This window comes from Hibiscus syriacus, unplaced genomic scaffold (assembly GCF_006381635.1).
Source record: "Hibiscus syriacus cultivar Baekdansim isolate YM2019G1 unplaced genomic scaffold, ASM638163v2 tig00112910_pilon, whole genome shotgun sequence".
NCBI classification, from domain to species: domain Eukaryota; kingdom Viridiplantae; phylum Streptophyta; class Magnoliopsida; order Malvales; family Malvaceae; genus Hibiscus; species Hibiscus syriacus.
Window position 1 is genome coordinate 732203 of NW_024063417.1, and position 17799 is coordinate 750001.

General features: G+C 36.0%; 1 pseudogene; it reads right to left on the reverse strand.

The window, feature by feature from the left end:
* Window positions 1-15253, reverse strand: part of LOC120184439 — a 47951-nt pseudogene extending 32698 nt beyond the window's left edge.
* Window positions 15254-17799: the final 2546 nt, after the last annotated feature.

The following is a 17799-nucleotide window of genomic DNA, read 5'->3' on the forward strand; positions in this document are numbered from 1 at the left end:
TCAGCTTCCTTCGAAGTTTCAGAATGAGAACAACATCTGCCACTCCTTGTAAAGTTCCCAACTTAACTTATTACCTCAATGGGCGCCTTCGTTTTCCCTTCAGTGTTCATTTTTACCTCTTGCAGGACTTTTGGTCATTCTACTGACTTTATCCCCTCTAATATGGAGATATTAGTGGTATAGCTACACGAAACCTTATGTGTGTCTTTGAATGGTAATGGAGATGGAGCATAAATCACTATTTTTGGAGTGATGGGTATTAGATCCGTTACCATAGGCTTTACAATTATAACAATTAGCTTCCTAACTCTATATATGGGCTTGGTATATTTTGACGTGCACACGTCGACTTCTCTCTTTTCATCAACATTCTCAAAGAACTCAATTTCTTTGTTATTCATCATCGATTGTATTAAAACTCTAAACTCGTGACAACGTTGAATCACATGACGCTCTTCCTTATGGAACTTGCAAAAAAACCACTTTCAACAATGACTGGAAAATGAATTTTGCTTAATCATACTAGCACCTATAAACTGTTCAAACAGCCAGTTGGGCGGCGACCTAATCTCATAAACGTATTTTTTCCTTCTTTTTCTGCTTTTCTATTGTATGTCATTCACCCCTTGCCCACCATGACTTGGAAATGTATTATTTGCAACGTCAGGGGAGTTGAATTATAACATCCCATATTGATCAGATTTTGCACCATCTTTTTGAAAGCAATACAGTTCTCAATTAAATGTCCCACAATATAAGCATGATACTCATACCTTGTGTTCGCATCATACCATCTTGGATAAGGTGGTTGAAGTTATTTGAGGTGGTATGGATGAACCACACTTGCCTTAAACAGTGATACATACAATTTAGCATAAAACACTAAAATTGGTATAAACGTCAATTTATCAGCATCCCTTCTCTACCCATGATACTCACCCTTATTGGTAGTGAACTCTGTCCCAATATTCCTTGGTTGAGTGATCGTTACATTATTCGAATAGACATTTTTGTAAGTAGTCATGGTGTTTACTTCAATAGCTCTTTTTCTAAACACTCATTTCTGACCACCATCGATTTTTCCACTTTTGATAATCACTTCTATCAATTCACCCGAAATCACCATGTCTGAAAAGCTCTTCAAAACGTTACCCAATATAAGATCTATGAACATACCATTCAAAGTATGAAGGAAAAGAATTTTAGTCTTCTTATCTAAAAGTGGCAGTTGAACTCTTGCAACCAAATCTCGCCATCTCTAGGCATATTGTCAAAAACTCTTATTAAGTTTCTTTTCCATATTCATCAAGCCTACTCGATCGAGTATATATCAGTAATGTATTTGTATTGTTCCAGAAATGTTATATAAAAGTCTTTCCATGACCTGATATTGGTACGACTCAGTTGTGTGTACCATCAAACTATAGAACCGGTGAGACAGTCTTGAAAATAGTGGATAAGGAGTTTTTGATCTTGTAAAAAACTGGCCATCTTATTGTAGTACATGGTATGGCGAGCAGACGAACACTAGTTTCATTGTACTTTTCAAATTCTGGAGTCTTTACCTTGTGTGGGAGAATCAGATCAAGTATCAGGCTAAGGTCTCTAACATCCATAATATATTCATCAATAGATTCCATCGCTCTAGGTTAAAAACCTGCTCCTAAAAATGTTGTAATTCCTCTTCGATGCTCAGAACCTGACGACACAAAGAAACTCTCTGCTGAAGAGTCTCACTGAGATGCCTCAGTTCTTAGAACAAATCTTTCTCTAGTTGTGTAATGTACCTCATGAGCTAAGTGTTATTGTCTTAAAAATGAGCCAACTGATCATCACTTCTATCCTAGGTTGCATGTATCCTCAGGTTCATACTTGCAATCTGGTTAGTCTTGTCTTGACTCATCTGGATCCAATTATGAGCAACCCCTTACTGTATCTCAAGCTCAGTTTCTTGGTGTTTTCTTTCAAGGTTTAATCTCACTCTCTTAGCCTTGAGGTGCTCGATTCTCTGTGCGCTGACATCAAGTTCTACAAGTAGTTGACCTACCTCAGCCTTAAAATTCTTCAATGCAATGCTCATTTTTGCTTTCTCAACCTCTAACCGGGTAACTTGATCATTCACCTTTCATAATTCCTTGTTCAAACCCTGAATTTGGTGGTCATCCTCTTTGGATTTTATGATCCGATGTCTCATGTTCTCCTCCAAATCCTCAATCGTCTTACACTGGCACTTAACCTCATCCTCTAGTTCTTGAACCTGACACTTTTCGACATTCAATTCTCGTATCCACTGTACTAAAGTTTTACTGGATTCAACCACCTTCTTTATTTTCTGTAAACTCTGATAGCACCTCCTTATATCCTCATGATCTAACTCGCGTTGATATTTTCTTTTCACATCATTTAAACTTGTGTTGCGTGGAATTCTACATCGAAATTTGTCACAAATTTTTCATACTCAAGATGCTTCATCCTTGCAACCCATTTGACTTTTTCAGCCGCGAACCCACACCTAACAGTCTCAAGTTATGTTGGAATAACCCAGATAATTTTTTTCATAGGTACGGCCTCACTTTAGTCTGGAGGAGGAACCTTCTCATTTCCCTAGAAAGCAAAATCATAGGTAAAAAGCCCAAAAGTAGTTGAAACAAATTGACGACCTCCAAACTGTCTCAGTGCCAATAATGGTGCGTATCCAACAGCTCCTTAGAGCCCAAGCAAAATGACCCAATCTCTATCACTAACTCTGAAAAGAAACTCATATTGAATCTGCCATGAAGCACGCCAAACAATGTCTAAATCTTGGAGATTTCGAAATGCCCTCATCCAAGTATCCTTGTGACTTGAGGCCACTTTTTTTTATAGAAATTCCTTTAAAGGTGACTATTGAGTGCTAAAATAGTGGTACAACACCTTCTCGGTTTTCCAAAAAATGTTACGGATCCAGACATACAATAGCTTAGCACATCCCAGAAACCGGCTTCCTCTTATTTTTTGGTAAACATTCAGGTACTGAAAAGTCTCTACTAAAATAGCAGAAGTTGGGTTTATTTTCCTTGATAAATGATCAAATAAATCCTACTACGACTACCTCGATGTATCCCAATGCCTTCGAAAAGATTATTAACCCATAAATCCCCAAGGCTAATAGATTCAGCTGAACTCACTCATTTAGGTGCTTGATCAAGACCTCTTTAATGCTAAGCCATGTAATGTCTTCACCTTCACCCTTTTGTCTGATCCACAACGTGACCCATTCCTCATGCACTCCGGTGATCCTGGCCAATTTGATGCGAAAAGGTTGAGGTTTGATTGACTTGGAGTAAACTTGATCCTCTTGGACCCCTTCAATGCGTAGGAAAGCGATATACTCTTCCAAGGTGGGAATCAAATCCTTTTAGTTGCAAGTGAAACAATGGTAGCCTAAATTCCAAAACTGAATCAAAGCCCTCAATAAATCATCCTCTACCTCGACGGCCAATGGTAAGTGACATAACCGAAACACTGTTAGAATTTCTGCCTCATCTCGAGATCTCACTTCTTCCAGATCTCACACATCATTTCTCTTCAAATAAATCGATGCATATTCGGCTAAACTAGATGCATGATCAGCCAGCAAACTGTCCCCTTTCCCTCTTTGTAGAACCTCAGACCACATGCATACTTCCACGTTAAGAACCATCTAGCGAATGTTTTTGTTTTCCATCTACTAAAAGCCTACTACTTTAACAACTGACTAGAAATCCAATACCTCAACCTATGAATGATGCAATAAGTGCAAAGAAAGTAAAAGGAAAATGACAAAAAAACAAAGAAAAACATTGATTAGTATCGTCATAATAATAATTAATTTCATAATATAGTAAAACCTAGTTCGCATGATTTTCTAGTTCGCATGCAATAACATAGAAAAAAGATAAAGGTTTAGAGTTAATTTCTCCCTTGTGTATTTCTTTAGGTAATTACGGTGTGAGTTTTGCATCAGGTAGATCTAAGGTAAATTAAATGCATGGTTTTGGCTCTAAAAGGATAAGGTACTCAAAATTATATTTGATGATGCTCCCTTGGGTTAGTCAGATCCTCGATCCTCACCCATTACAGGCTTATGGACCAAATTAAATTTCGAGAGAGCATTTCCATATGCCTGACACGAAGAATAAATCCCTACGAAGACATAGGTACTTTGGAGCATGAAAGTTACTTGCTAGGCCTATACAGAGAATAAATCCTCACGAAGATGTCGATTTCACTCTCACATAAAGAGGACAGCTTAGGCATAGAGTGAATGTCATGAATGTGGGCGTGTTATGTGTGAGGAAAAATACTTGAACTTTTAATCAAACAAGAAAAGAAATGAACCAAATAAAATAAGAGGTCTTGGAAACATTCCAATATCTGAAAAAGTGACTTAAGTCACACATTAGTACAATTGATTAAAAGAATTAGGGGAAGTGTGAATTTTAAAGAAAATTAAAAGGAATAATCTAAGAGTAAGGCAAATTACATGGAAATTAAAAGGATCAAGAATGAAATAAATTATAATTTCCTAATTTTGCAATATAGGGACAAATTATAATTGTTTTAAGGCCAAACTCTCTAAGGAAACCAGAGATACTGGGTTCGATCCCCAACAGAGTCACCCAACTATTATGATGACTTCTTTCAAATCGCGTTAAGAATTATTTAGAATTTGGAATTAAGATTCGGTATTTTAGAAAAACTTTGAAACTTTTGGAGACGCCATCAATCTTTGAGATTATGTAGTTTGAAAACCTGACATAAGTCGTTTTAAAAATTTTGGAAACATTCCAATATCTGAAAAAGTGACTTAAGTCACACATTAGTACAATTGATTAAAAGAATTAGGGGAAGTGTGAATTTTAAAGAAAATTAAAAGGAATAATCTAAGAGTAAGGCAAATTACATGGAAATTAAAAGGATCAAGAATGAAATAAATTATAATTTCCTAATTTTGCAATACAGGGACAAATTATAATTGTTTTAAGGCCAAACTCTCTAAGGAAACCAGAGATACTGGGTTCGATCCCCAGCAGAGTCACCCAACTATTATGACGACTTCTTTCAAATCGCGTTAAGAATTATTTAGAATTTGGAATTAAGATTCGGTATTTTAGAAAAACTTTGAAACTTTTGGATACGCCATCAATCTTTGGGATTATGTAGTTTGAAAACCTGACATAAGTCGTTTTAAAAAAATTTAAAATACGTGATTTGTCATTGATTTAGAGATTATGAGTTTGGGAGTCAATTACGCTTGGGGAATGATTAACACCCCTACAACGCCCAAATATTGTGCCTTAATTATGATTTTCCCTATACTGAGAATTAAGAAATTCGATTAATTATTTAATTGATGATCCTTTTATTCCCTAAAATAAAAATATTTAACCTAATTGGAGAATTTTAGAGAGACACACAATATTTGTCTATTTCCAATTAAAGAAGAAACAAACCTCCTAATCAGAATTAAGGTGATTATTTCTTATCTTTTAATTGAAATAATGAAATATTGTCATCCTTAAAATTATAGAAATTCTAAAAGAAAACTAGAGGTGACAAATTAGTCAAATTATTATTTGAAAGAATAAGGATGTTCATTGATTTAAATAACGAAGGCTAAGACTTTGACATTAATCAAACGTGTCCTTGGTAATTTAAACGTAGGAACAACCTCTACCCTTTTATTTTAATTAATAAGCCTATTTAATTTAAAGGTGACCACTAGTAGAATATTTATTTATTTGAAAATATTAAAAAAGGAATGTCTAGTTATCTTAAGATCATTCCTTTCAATAATAAAAACTAAATGGATATTCAATTTCAATCAATTATGAATTTATTTATTTGTTTCTAATTAATATTATTAAAGAAACTAATCTTAAAAAGATAATTCTAAACTTAATTGATTTCTAATTAAAGAAACCAAACTAAGGCTGTAACTAATGACTAAAGCTAAAACTAAAGGACTTAAAGTCTAAGGCTTTAATTAAAAAAACTAAGGCTAAAGAACCTAAACTCTAAGGCTTGATTCTAATGTTACTGATTAAATTAAAAGATTTAAAAATCTAAAGGTTTTATTCTATGTTTAAATGTGTGACCATTTTAAAATATTTTAGAATTAACATTCAATATTAACAATTAATCACATTTGAACAAACAATTAAAACAATTGGAATAAAATTGATGACTAAATTGAATCAAATTAAAATTCAGGGAATGAATTACAAGCATTTGGTGACCAACATAAAATAAAGGAAAAGCCACATCCTGAAAGCAAAACACGCATACAATGAGGGGTTTCAATGAAGAAATTAGCCCAAAAATTACGCACTATAAAAACCAAAAATTAGAGGAAGCTTCATTTTCAGCACTTCAAATTTTTCCCTCCCCCAAAATCCTTTCATCTAGCCAAAATTCCAACCCAACCCTAAATTCTAAAAAAATCATCTTTTGTTCATCCTTGTTCTTATAAAACCCCACTTCAAGCTTCCACGAACACTAAAACACCACCCAAAACGTGTTTTTCAAGATCAATCACCCAAACCTTTCCAAGAACATCGAATGTCCATCTCCCAAAAACCAAATTTAATCTTCCGCTTACACCAAAAAAAATAACCCAAACATGTTATCTTTGGATCAAACACAAAAATTCCCAAGAATATCACCAAGAACATAACCTAATGTTCTTGCATCTACCCAAAATCTAAACCTAAACTCCAAAATCCAATAGAATTTTCCTAACTTCACCCAACCTAAACTACCAACACCCTAAACCAAAACCCACCGGCCATCATGTCCTCCTTCGGAATCCAACGTCGGTCAGTCGCCTTCCCCGACGCCGACCACCTAACCCAATGCTAATGAAAGCTTATTCGAGCAAAAAAACAAGCAATAAAATGAAGCTCACCTTGAACCCGATATCGATGATTAGTGATGGTGGTGGATGACCTCCGAAGGTAAAAACCTCTTCCTTTCCAACTCCTTGCTTCAAAAAATCCTTGGATTAATGCCTTGATTTTTAGTGGTTGGTGTTTTTCGTGTGATTAATACTAATGATTAAAGTTGTTTTTATATTGATGAAATTCGGCTCTTAATATAACTATTCCCACTAAAAAATGGTTAAAACGAGCTTAGATTTGAGAATGATCTTGAGATCAATTTTTTCCTTTTTTATTTTTTCTACATGTTTGAAATGACCGGCGATGGTAACGGAAAGGCGGCAATGTGCGGCGACGACTCGACGAGGAAAATGATCGGACCGGCGCATATGACTCACGCTCTGGAAAACTCTCCAGCTGGTTGGGACGTTGGTGGGGAGTGCACTTCTTTTGGATGATGAAATCCTAACCATTTGATCCAATCTTGATCCAATGGTTGAGATTGGTTCTTACTTTTTCACTTGGATGCATGATGTGTCTTCATAAAGCCATTGGATCTAGCTTCTCATCCAAGGGCTCTAAAATAAAATGGGCTAATATTTTAATATGGACTAACCTATTTATAATGTGGACTATCTAAAATGCAAACTATATTGTATATACATACTCTATAATATAAACTATGAAATACGTTAATTATTTAATATCTAATATAACATGCAATACTATCTATAACATGCAATTATTATTTAATATACAACTATATTATATGCAATGCAACTATTATTTCATATGTACTATCATATGAAATTATTATTTAATATGTAACCACCTAAAAAATTATATACTATATGATATGATATATGATATATCTAATATGGCCACACATTTATTATATTACTATATTATAATATATGAAAAGTGTCACGTGTCACAACCCTAATTAAATGGGTGAGGACACTAATACTTTACCTTGGTGAGACCTGATACAATTCCAATATGGCTTTAAAACTGAGTCAAAGCTTTCAATACCATAGGAAGCAACAACCTCAGCCAGAGCAGCAAGAGACAAGGATATAATTGTCCTCACATTATGATTCTCGTCATTCAAACCATGTTTATGATTTCTAATAGGGACTTCAAGAGAGGAAGAACATCACAATCAATCAAAATCGCAATCTGCTAAACAATCTCGATCCCAATATGCCTAGCTTGCCATGACATCTTACTCTGACACACAACTTTCAAAAAATGGTAGAAGTGCATGAATCCCAAGTGCAGAAGTAACTACACTAAATACCCTAGCAGTTGTATTCCTAACATATTCATCAATGTTGTCAATATCAAGACACATTACTACATTCATAGTAGCCATACCAGCTACCTTAATGAGATTAGATATGATTTTCTCTACCCTCCACACATGCATAATAATCTTTATCAATCAACAATGGTTCGATCACAACAAGAATCTTGTGCACATAAGGCCTAACCAACTAATCCAATTTATACATCACCCTATCAATAACCTTAACCAAGAGATGCCTCTCCTGATCTTCCAATGTAGGGTGCATAAGAAATGGCAGATCCTATTAAACAATGCATTAGCACCAAATTCTCTTGCCTTATCAATAAGCTATCTCATAGTAGTTTTCCTCTGTGGTGGTGTTCTATTTTTTACCTTCAACAAAAGTTTCATAATCTTTCGTTCCTTCTACTCTTCTGGAGACAACTCATCCTCATTTTCCTCATTCAAGAATGATCCAAAATATTGATAATCCTCAGGCTTCATAAATAGAAACCCACCAGGTGCTTCCTTAGGCACATCGAACTCCTGCCCACGATTCTTCTCAGGGATAGCATAAAGTGAAGTTCCCATAGGAGTAGGAGTAGCAAGAAGTTTTCGAGCAGGTGTCCTAATAGGCACATAAGAAGTAGGCGGTTCCAAAATCTTATACCCTTCTTGTGTGAACATAGCATCAAGCTCCTCATCAGTCAATGGTCGATTCCTCTCCACAATAACCTTCTCCCACCTCAACAAATTATACTTCTACGGAGTCATAGGCCCACGAAGATTAATTGAAGTTAGTTTCTGTAAATCAGTACCACCAAAAGAGGTAACCCTAGGTGTAAGAGGAACATTTGGTGTAGCCCCTGCCATAGAAGTTGCACTCCCTATGGTTGCAGGAGTCTTGTCCCACCTAGATCTCTGTCGTTTTGGCGTAGGAGCAACCAACTCTTTCAGAGTAGCATCCCATGTAACTCCAATTGGAGTTGCACCAAGGGTAACTCTACATGTCGGTGTTGTATCAGAATCAGCCAACCGTCCAGGTGTTAGTGTCTCAACTCTATCAGGCGTGGGTATATCATCACAACGCCCAAAACTTGGAGTCACATTAGGTAAATCCCAATCATATATTTTAGCTTTCTTTGCTGCAGAACTATCATCATATTGAGACTGGTCCCACCTATTCCTCTTCTTAGGCACTGCAACAACTGCACCACAACTATCTTTCTCTACCTTAGCCCTCCTCCTCATTCTTTTTCTTTGCTATAGCTCTTAAAGTCTCTTCCTTCTCCCTCGTCAAAGCCTGCTCTCTCATCACATCAACATATTGTTAGATTTGGCTTGAAATTAAGTTGGCAAGTTAGAAATTTCATCTTGGTTGGTGGCCAAACTTTGAACATGGGAATTTCACATTTGGTGGCTAACTTGTACACATTGGAAAATTCTTTGGTAGGTGGCAAACTTATTTTTCATGTTTAATCCCTAAAATATTAGGATATTTATAAGTTTATTCCTTAAAACTCAACTATAAATAGGCCTAAGTATTTCATTAGAAATCATCCCAAAAACAAGTTCTCTCTTCCTCTTGTATTCTTTATTCTCCCACTTTGGGAATTCTAAAGAATTCCATTTTTTTGTAATATTGGCGATATAGTGAAGTTATCATCCAATGTGGTGCCCGAGGAGTAGACGATATTCTCGTCGAACCTCGTAAATTTGGTTTGTTCTCTCCTTTATTGTTTTTTATTCGGTTTTTCCATTGTGTTTCAATATTCAATAGTTTGACAGATTTATCCGCTGTGCAACCTTTGGTGTTTTTTATCTTGACATTTTAGGTCAATTTTGAAACTACATTCGTGTGGGAAATAACCCGATTTCCCCAAAAATTGGTATCAGAGCTTCGGTTGAGGTTATCCTGGTGGTTCGTTGCTGAAAAGATACAGTTTTTGCTATTGAATATTGTTCGTTAGAATTGAAATGCCAAAATATGGATCAGTTGAGACATCAAGCTCTTCATCCAGACGGTGAGGGGGATGATGTCAAATGTAAATTTCTCGGTGGAGTTGTTCGATGGATCCGCTCATTTTGGCATGTGGCAAGGCGAGGTGTTAGACACTTTATTCCAACAATGTCTAGACATCGCCATTGAGGAAGAAAAGCCCAAATATATGGAGGAGAAAGAATGGGGAACAATAAATCATTTGGCGTGCAATATGATTCGATCTTGTCTTTCCAGGGAGCAGAAGTATGGCTACAAAAACGAGACTTCTGCAAGTAAGATGTAGAAAGCATTGGAGGAACAATTCCTAAAGAAAAGCTCTCAGAATCGTTTCCATATGAAGAAAAGATTGTTCAGATTTGATTATCAACCAGGCACCAGTATGAATGAACACATCACTGCATTGAATGAGCTAGTGGCAGACTTATTAGGCATGGATAAAACCTTTAAAGATGAAGATTTGGCCTTGATGTCGTTGTCATCTCTTATAGATGAATTTGAGCACCTTGAGACAATGCTACTTCATGGTAAGGATAATGTTACCCTTAAAGATGTAACTGCTGCTTTGTATAGTTATGAGCTCAGGAAAAAACCAAGAAGGAGAGCAAGTACGAAGCAGCGGAGGCCATGGTGGCAAGAGGTCGCTCGAAAAGTCAAAAGCCAAAGTGGAGAAGGAGATCAAAGTCAAAGTCCAGACTGGGAAAAGATGAATGTGCCTTTTGTCATGAGAAAGGCCATTGAAAGAAAGATTTCCGAAGCTGAAGAAGAAAGGAAAAGCTGCTCCAGATGCATGTGTTACAGAGCATGATACAAATGACTCTGACATATCATTGGTTTCTTCATCAACAACATTCCATTCAGATAAATGGATATTAGATTCGGGTTGCACCTATCATATGTCCCCTAATCAGGAGTGGTTCTCCGATTTAGTAGAACTAAATGCATGAGTTGTTTATATGGGCAATGACAATGCCTGTAAAACTATTGGGATAGGTTCAATTCGATTGAAGAATCAAGATAGATCAACCAGAGTTCTGACGGATGTCCGATACGTGCCCAGTTTGAAAAAAAATCTCATCTCGTTGGGAGCCTTGGAATCCAAAGGCTCAGTAGTCACTATGAGAGATGGAGTTTTAAAAGTCACATATGGCACACTTGTGATGATGGACACCAGGAAAAATAATTTGTATTAGTATCAAGGTAGTACAATTATTGGAGCAGTTGCAGCAGCTTCTGGAGGTGATGATTTGGACGCAACCCAGTTGTGGCATATACGGTTGGGACATACTGGAGAGAAATCCTTGCAAATTATGGCAAAGAAATGATTTTTGAAAGGTGCAAAGGCTTGCAAATTGAACTTTTGCGAGCATTGTGTTCTGGGAAAGTAGAAGAGAATGAAGTTTGTCACCACTATACATAATAAAAAATGTATTGTGGATTATATTCACTCAGATGTATGGGGTCCTTCAAAGACATCGTCTTTGGGAGGAAACCATTATTTTGTAACTTTTGTAGATGACTTTTCCAGAAGAGTTTGGGTGTATCCGATGAAGTCTAAAGATGAAGTGCTTTGAATTTTCCTGAAATGAAAAAATATGATCGAGAACCAGACTGGTAGTAAGATCAAACGTCTTAGGATGGACAATGGATGAGAATATAAAAATGACCCATTCTTTGACGTTTGCCATGAGTATGGTATTGTTTGACACTTCACTGTTAGAAATACATCACAACAGAATGGGGTGGCAGAGCATATGAATCGAACACTATTGGAGAAAGTTCGATGTATGTTGTCTAATGTTGGGTTAGGCAAGGCATTTTGGGCTGAGGATGTGACATATGCTGGCCATCTCATCAATCGTCTACCGTCATCAGTGATAGGAGGAAAAACACCATTGGAGGTATGGTTTGGAAAACCTGCTACTGATTATGATTCCTTACATGTATTTGGATCCACTGCTTATTATCATGTGAAGGAATCCAAGCTTGATCCGAGAGCAAAGAAGGCTTTCTTTATGGGAATCACCCATGGAGTGAAGGGATTCCACCTTTGGTGTTTAGACACCAAGAAGATAATTTGTAGAATAGATGTTACCTTTGATGAATCTGCCCTAATAAAGAAGGTAACAAATGAAGTTGTCCAACAAGTAGTACTCCGCAGCAGGTGAAGCATACTCCAAAACAGGTGGAGTTTCAGCAGACGATGATCCCAGAAGTTGATATAGCTGATTCTTCAACTCCAATAGAAGAATCAGAAGATGAAGAGGTTTAAACCCAAGAACCATTGGAGACACCAGAACTACTTGCAGTTACAAGGCCAAGAAGAGAAATTCGTAGACCTGCTTGATTTGTTGATATGGTGGCCTATGCTCTTCCAGTTGTTGATGATGATATCTCTGTCACTTACCAAGAAGCAATACAAAGCTTGGAAAGTGATAAGTGGAAAAGTGTCATGGACGAAGAAATGCAATCTCTCCAGAAGAACAACACTTGGAAACTGGCTCAATTACCGAAAGGTAAAAGAGCAATTGGATGCAAGTGGGTATTTGCAAAGAAAGATGGATCTCATAGCAAGAAAGATGTTCACTACAAGGCACAGTTGGTAGCTAAAGCCTACACTCAAAAGGAGGGGATAGACTACAATGAAGTATTTTCCCCTGTTGTGAAGCATTCCTCCATTAGAATATTGTTGGCCTTGGTAGCACAGTTGAATTTGGAGCTAGCTCAACTTGATGTAAAACTGGCTTTCTTGCACGGTGATTTAGAAGAGGAGATCTATATGACTCAGCCAAAAGGATAAAAAGATGGTGGTCGTGAGAAATAGGTTTGTAAGCTGAACAAATCGCTATATGGATTGAAGCAATCTCTGAGGCAGTGGTACAAGCGATTTGATAGCTTTATGAGGAGGCAAAAGTATACTAGAAGAAAATATGATCATTGTGTGTATTTGCAAAAGCTTAAAGATGGATTTTTTTATTTATCTTCTCTTGTGTATTGACAATATGTTGATCGTTTTGAAGAATAAAAGAAGATAGACAAATTAAAGGCTCAGTTGAATCAATAGTTTGAGATGAAAGATCTAGGTGAGGCCAAGAAGATTCTTGGTATGGAGATAAGTAGAGATAGACAGATAGGAAGCTTTGTTTAACACAGAAGCAGTATCTGAGCAAGGTATTACAATGTTTTGGCATGAATGAAAATACCAAACATGTAAGTATCCCATTAGCTTCTCATTTGAAACTTAGTTCTCAATTATCTCCTAAAACTAACGAAGAACGAGAGTATATGGAAAAATTTCCATATGCTAATGCAGTTGGGAGCTTGATGTATGCAATGGTGTGTACGCGTCCTAACATTTCACAAGCAATTGGAGTTGTGAGAAGGTACATACATGATCCTGGAGAAGGACATTGGCAAGATGTGAAATGGATTCTACGGTATCTCCAACAAACCGTGGATGTTGGTTTAGTTTTTGAACAGGATGAAGCACTTGGTCAGTGTGTGGTTAGATATGTTGATTTCGATTATGCTGGTGATTTGGATAAGCGTCGATCAACTACTGGGTATTTGTTTACTCTTGCTAAAGCCCCAGTAAGTTGGAAGTCTACATTGCAATCTACGGTGGCCTTGTCTACTACAGAGGCATAATACATGGCAGTTTCAGAGGCTGTAAAGGAAGCAATTTGGCTTAACGGGTTGATGGAAGACTTGGGATTTGTTCAAAGTCACATTAGTCTCTATTGTGACAGTTAGAGCGCTATTCACTTAGTGAAAAATCAAGTCTACCATTCAATGACTAAGCATATCGACGTGAGGTATCACTTTGTGCGGGAGATCTTTGAAGAAGGAAAGATTCTACTTCAAAAAATTGCGACATCAGAAAATCCTACAGATATGATGACCAAGGTGGTAACAGTAATCAAGTTCAATCATTGTTTGAACTTGATTAACATCCTGAAAGTATGAACACCTTCGGGTGTGTGGCGTTTGTGAGCGCAATTAGAGGCACTACAAATTTGGTGAGTTGAAGAAGTTGAGTAGGCTTGGTAATTTCAAGACAAGGTGGAGATTTGTTAAATTTGGCTTGAAATTAAGTTGGCAAGTTGGAAATTTCATATTGGTTGGTGGCCAACTTATTAGAAATTTCATCTTGGTTGGTGGCCAAACTTTGAACATGGGAATTTCATATTTGGTGGCTAACTTGTACACATTGGAAAATTCTTTGGTAGGTGGCCAACTTATTTTTCATGTTTAATCCCTAAAATATTAGGTTATTTATAAGTTTAGTCCTTAAAACTCAACTATAAATAGGCCTAAGTATTTCATTAGAAATCATCCCAAAAACAAGTTCTCTCTTCCTCTTATATTCTTTATTCTCCCACTTTGGGAATTCCAAAGAATTCCATTTGTTGTACTATTGGCAATATAGTGAAGTTATCATCCGGTGTGGTGCTCGAGGAGTAGACAATATTCTCGTCGAACCTCGTAAATTTGGTGTGTTCTCTCCTTTATTGTTTTTTATTCTGTTTTTTCATTGTGTTTCAATATTCAATAGTTTGACAGATTTATTCGCTGTGCAACCTTTGGTGGTTTTGATCTTGACATTTTAGGTCAATTTTGAAACTACTTTCGTGTGGAAATAACCCGATTTCCCCAACATATATGTCCTCACCGAGGGATCAGGGTCTTCTTCCCAACGGCAAACGTATCATGTCTATCCGAAAAAATGACATGTTTCAATCTCCTCCTCCTATACTCATCTTCATGGTCAATAATTTTCGTGGGTTTCTTAAACCTTGACGGGTTATCATCTTCTTCACCACGGGGCATCTCCTTGATGAGTGATTTAGGAGTCGTATAAGAAGCGAGCTTCTGGCCAACCTCAGAATGCATGGAATCAAGATTGGTATTGTCGTCATTGTTGACAGGGATCGAAGTAACATAAGCATCCCTATCTGTTCTGCCATAAAGATTTCGATTGAAAGTTAGGGAAGTAAGCGAGGTGAGTTCCTCCTCCTTTTGCCTTTGCTCTTCTTGGGTTTTCAATATCCCATTATCGATGTCCATAACTAGGGGTTTTTAATAAAAAAAAAATTTGAGTATAATAAATAAAAACCCATAATTAAAAAGAAACAAAAGATATAGTGATATTTAGATGGAAATCAAATGAAACATTTAAGATCAAAATAAATAGAAACAAAGATTGACCTCAAAGGTACAATTAAAATGGCTACAGAAATCTGTGGATGTGCTACAGATTTTAAACCCCATTGATATTTAAGGATTATTTATATAATGATAGCCATGATGGATATAAACCGACTTGAAAATCGGAAAGGTCTATTTGGGTTTTGGGTTCATATCTATGGCCCTAGCCCTGGCCCAATACTACTACCCTAAAACAATCTTATAAATTCATTTCTCGAGGCTTAACTGCACAATTGTCCCTTAAATTATACATTTTATATCGAGTTATTCTTTAAAGCATCAGTAAACTATGCATTTAGTATCTAAACTATCGGTTTTGATCCGTTTAAATACCTAAACTTTATTTTTTTTAGTATCATACCTAAAGTTTAGTTTTTGTTTCATTTTTAGTACCAAAACTTAAGTGTTGAAAAAATTGAAAGTTTAGGTACCAAAGCTCGTTTAGTACATAAATCATACTTAAGTTTTGAAAAAAAAATGAAAGTTTAAGTACTAAAACGGACCAAAACTAATAGTTTAGGTACTAAACGTGTTAAGTTTTTAACGACAGTTACTCAAATAAAACAAAAACTAAACGTTAGTTATGATTTTGAAAAAATTGAAAGTTTAGGCACTAAAACATACCAAAATTGATAGTCTAGATTCTAAACGTGTAATTTACTCTTAAAGTATTTTAGGGATGTTTTTCTCCTAGAGTTTAATATGTTATCTCATTTGCCTCAAACAGTTAATTTCGTTTAAAAAAACATGAGTTATTTACATATTTAGGGCCATTTTTGTATTACTTTTGAAATGTTATTTAAAAAGTGCCGAAAAAGAGTACTTTAAAAAGTTTTTTTTTAAGAGTGCAATTTAAAATTTAAAGTTTGCGGTTAAAAATAATTTTAAAAAGATTAAATATTCATTTTAGACATTGTATTGTAAATTGAAAATATAATATTTAAGGATAAAAGTATAATTTCACTAAAAAGTGATTTTCTACAGCAAAAGCTAGAAATTTGAGCTTTTAAGGTTAGGTTGAAAATCACTTTTTTTTAACCATGATTTTAAATCAATTTTTGGGTGTTTAACATTGCTTATGGGTGGAAATCATTTTTTTATTGTCATAAGTATTCCAAATGGCCCTTAGCCACTCAACTATTCTTGTAATTCTATTTCTATCATCCAACTATTTTGTTTTCAAAATTATCGTTAAACTTAAGTTTTTTGGTCCATTTTAATTACTCAATTCGATTCAATTTATTTTTAAATTTTGTAATATATAAAACTTTATATCACGCTTCTTTTGTATGTGTACATTTAAGTAGAATCTTTGTTTATTGTTGCATTCATGGGTCTTGTACTAAGGTTGTGTTTCATCGGTTAAAGCTTGCATGCATACAATTGCAACCCATGATTTGAGTTCTCTTGATGATTTTCTTTTTTTTTGTGGTGAATAGAAAATCAGTAGAATTTTTTCAAATCGAATAGATAGATAGAGCTGAGAACGAGTAAATGCTTAACTCTTCTAAAAAAGTGGCAGCGCTTTTTTTTTTTTTACTTTTCTGCTTGATTTTCTGTTTTGAAATGGATTTCAATGACTACTGGTGTTAAATTTCGTTCTGATGGTGAAGTTAAGCGATAAGTCATCGGGAGCAGCAACAGATTCACATTCCAAGAAGAAGAACAAACCTAGCAATCCATCCCATCAAGTGAATGAAAATGTGTCCTCTAACCACCACCAGCATAATCCGAAAACCAAGGCCCTTGCAAATATGCCCAGGGCACCAACAAATGCCGACATGAAACTGAATGATGCGAGGAACACCAGTCTTTCAGGGAGAAGAAACAACGACCGCAGTGATAGCATGGAGAGCGCCACTGCGCCGCTTAGGTCGCACACCGATGGCGACGTGCGGTGGGACGATATTAATTCGATGAGTGCCAAATGCTTATTTCACTACGAAGGTGATGGACAAGGCATCTTTGGCAAGTAGAACCAAGCTATTGAGAACTCAAACAGAATGAGAGATTCTTGGCCTTCTTGATCACCTTTTCTTGTGTACTCTTACTTTGATAAATTCTACTGTCTGGTCATAAAATTATACAGTGGGAGCAATCTTCATTCCCTCCGCCAAAATCAACACAATAAGCATTTAAGAGAGGAATCTACAAGGTTCATATTCTTTCATTTCTTATTAGTTTCCTTTTCTTTTTATTAATGATAATTGATTTTAGGTGTTGCAGGTTCTTTGCATCAGAGGTGTTGCAGGTTCTTTGCACCAGAGGTGTTGCTAGCAATAGAATACTTGCACATGCTAGGTGTTGTATACAAGGATTTGAAGCCAGAAAACTTGTTGGTAAGAGATGGGCATATAATGCTCTCGGATTTCAACATATCCCTCCGTTGCTCCGCTAAAAATGAC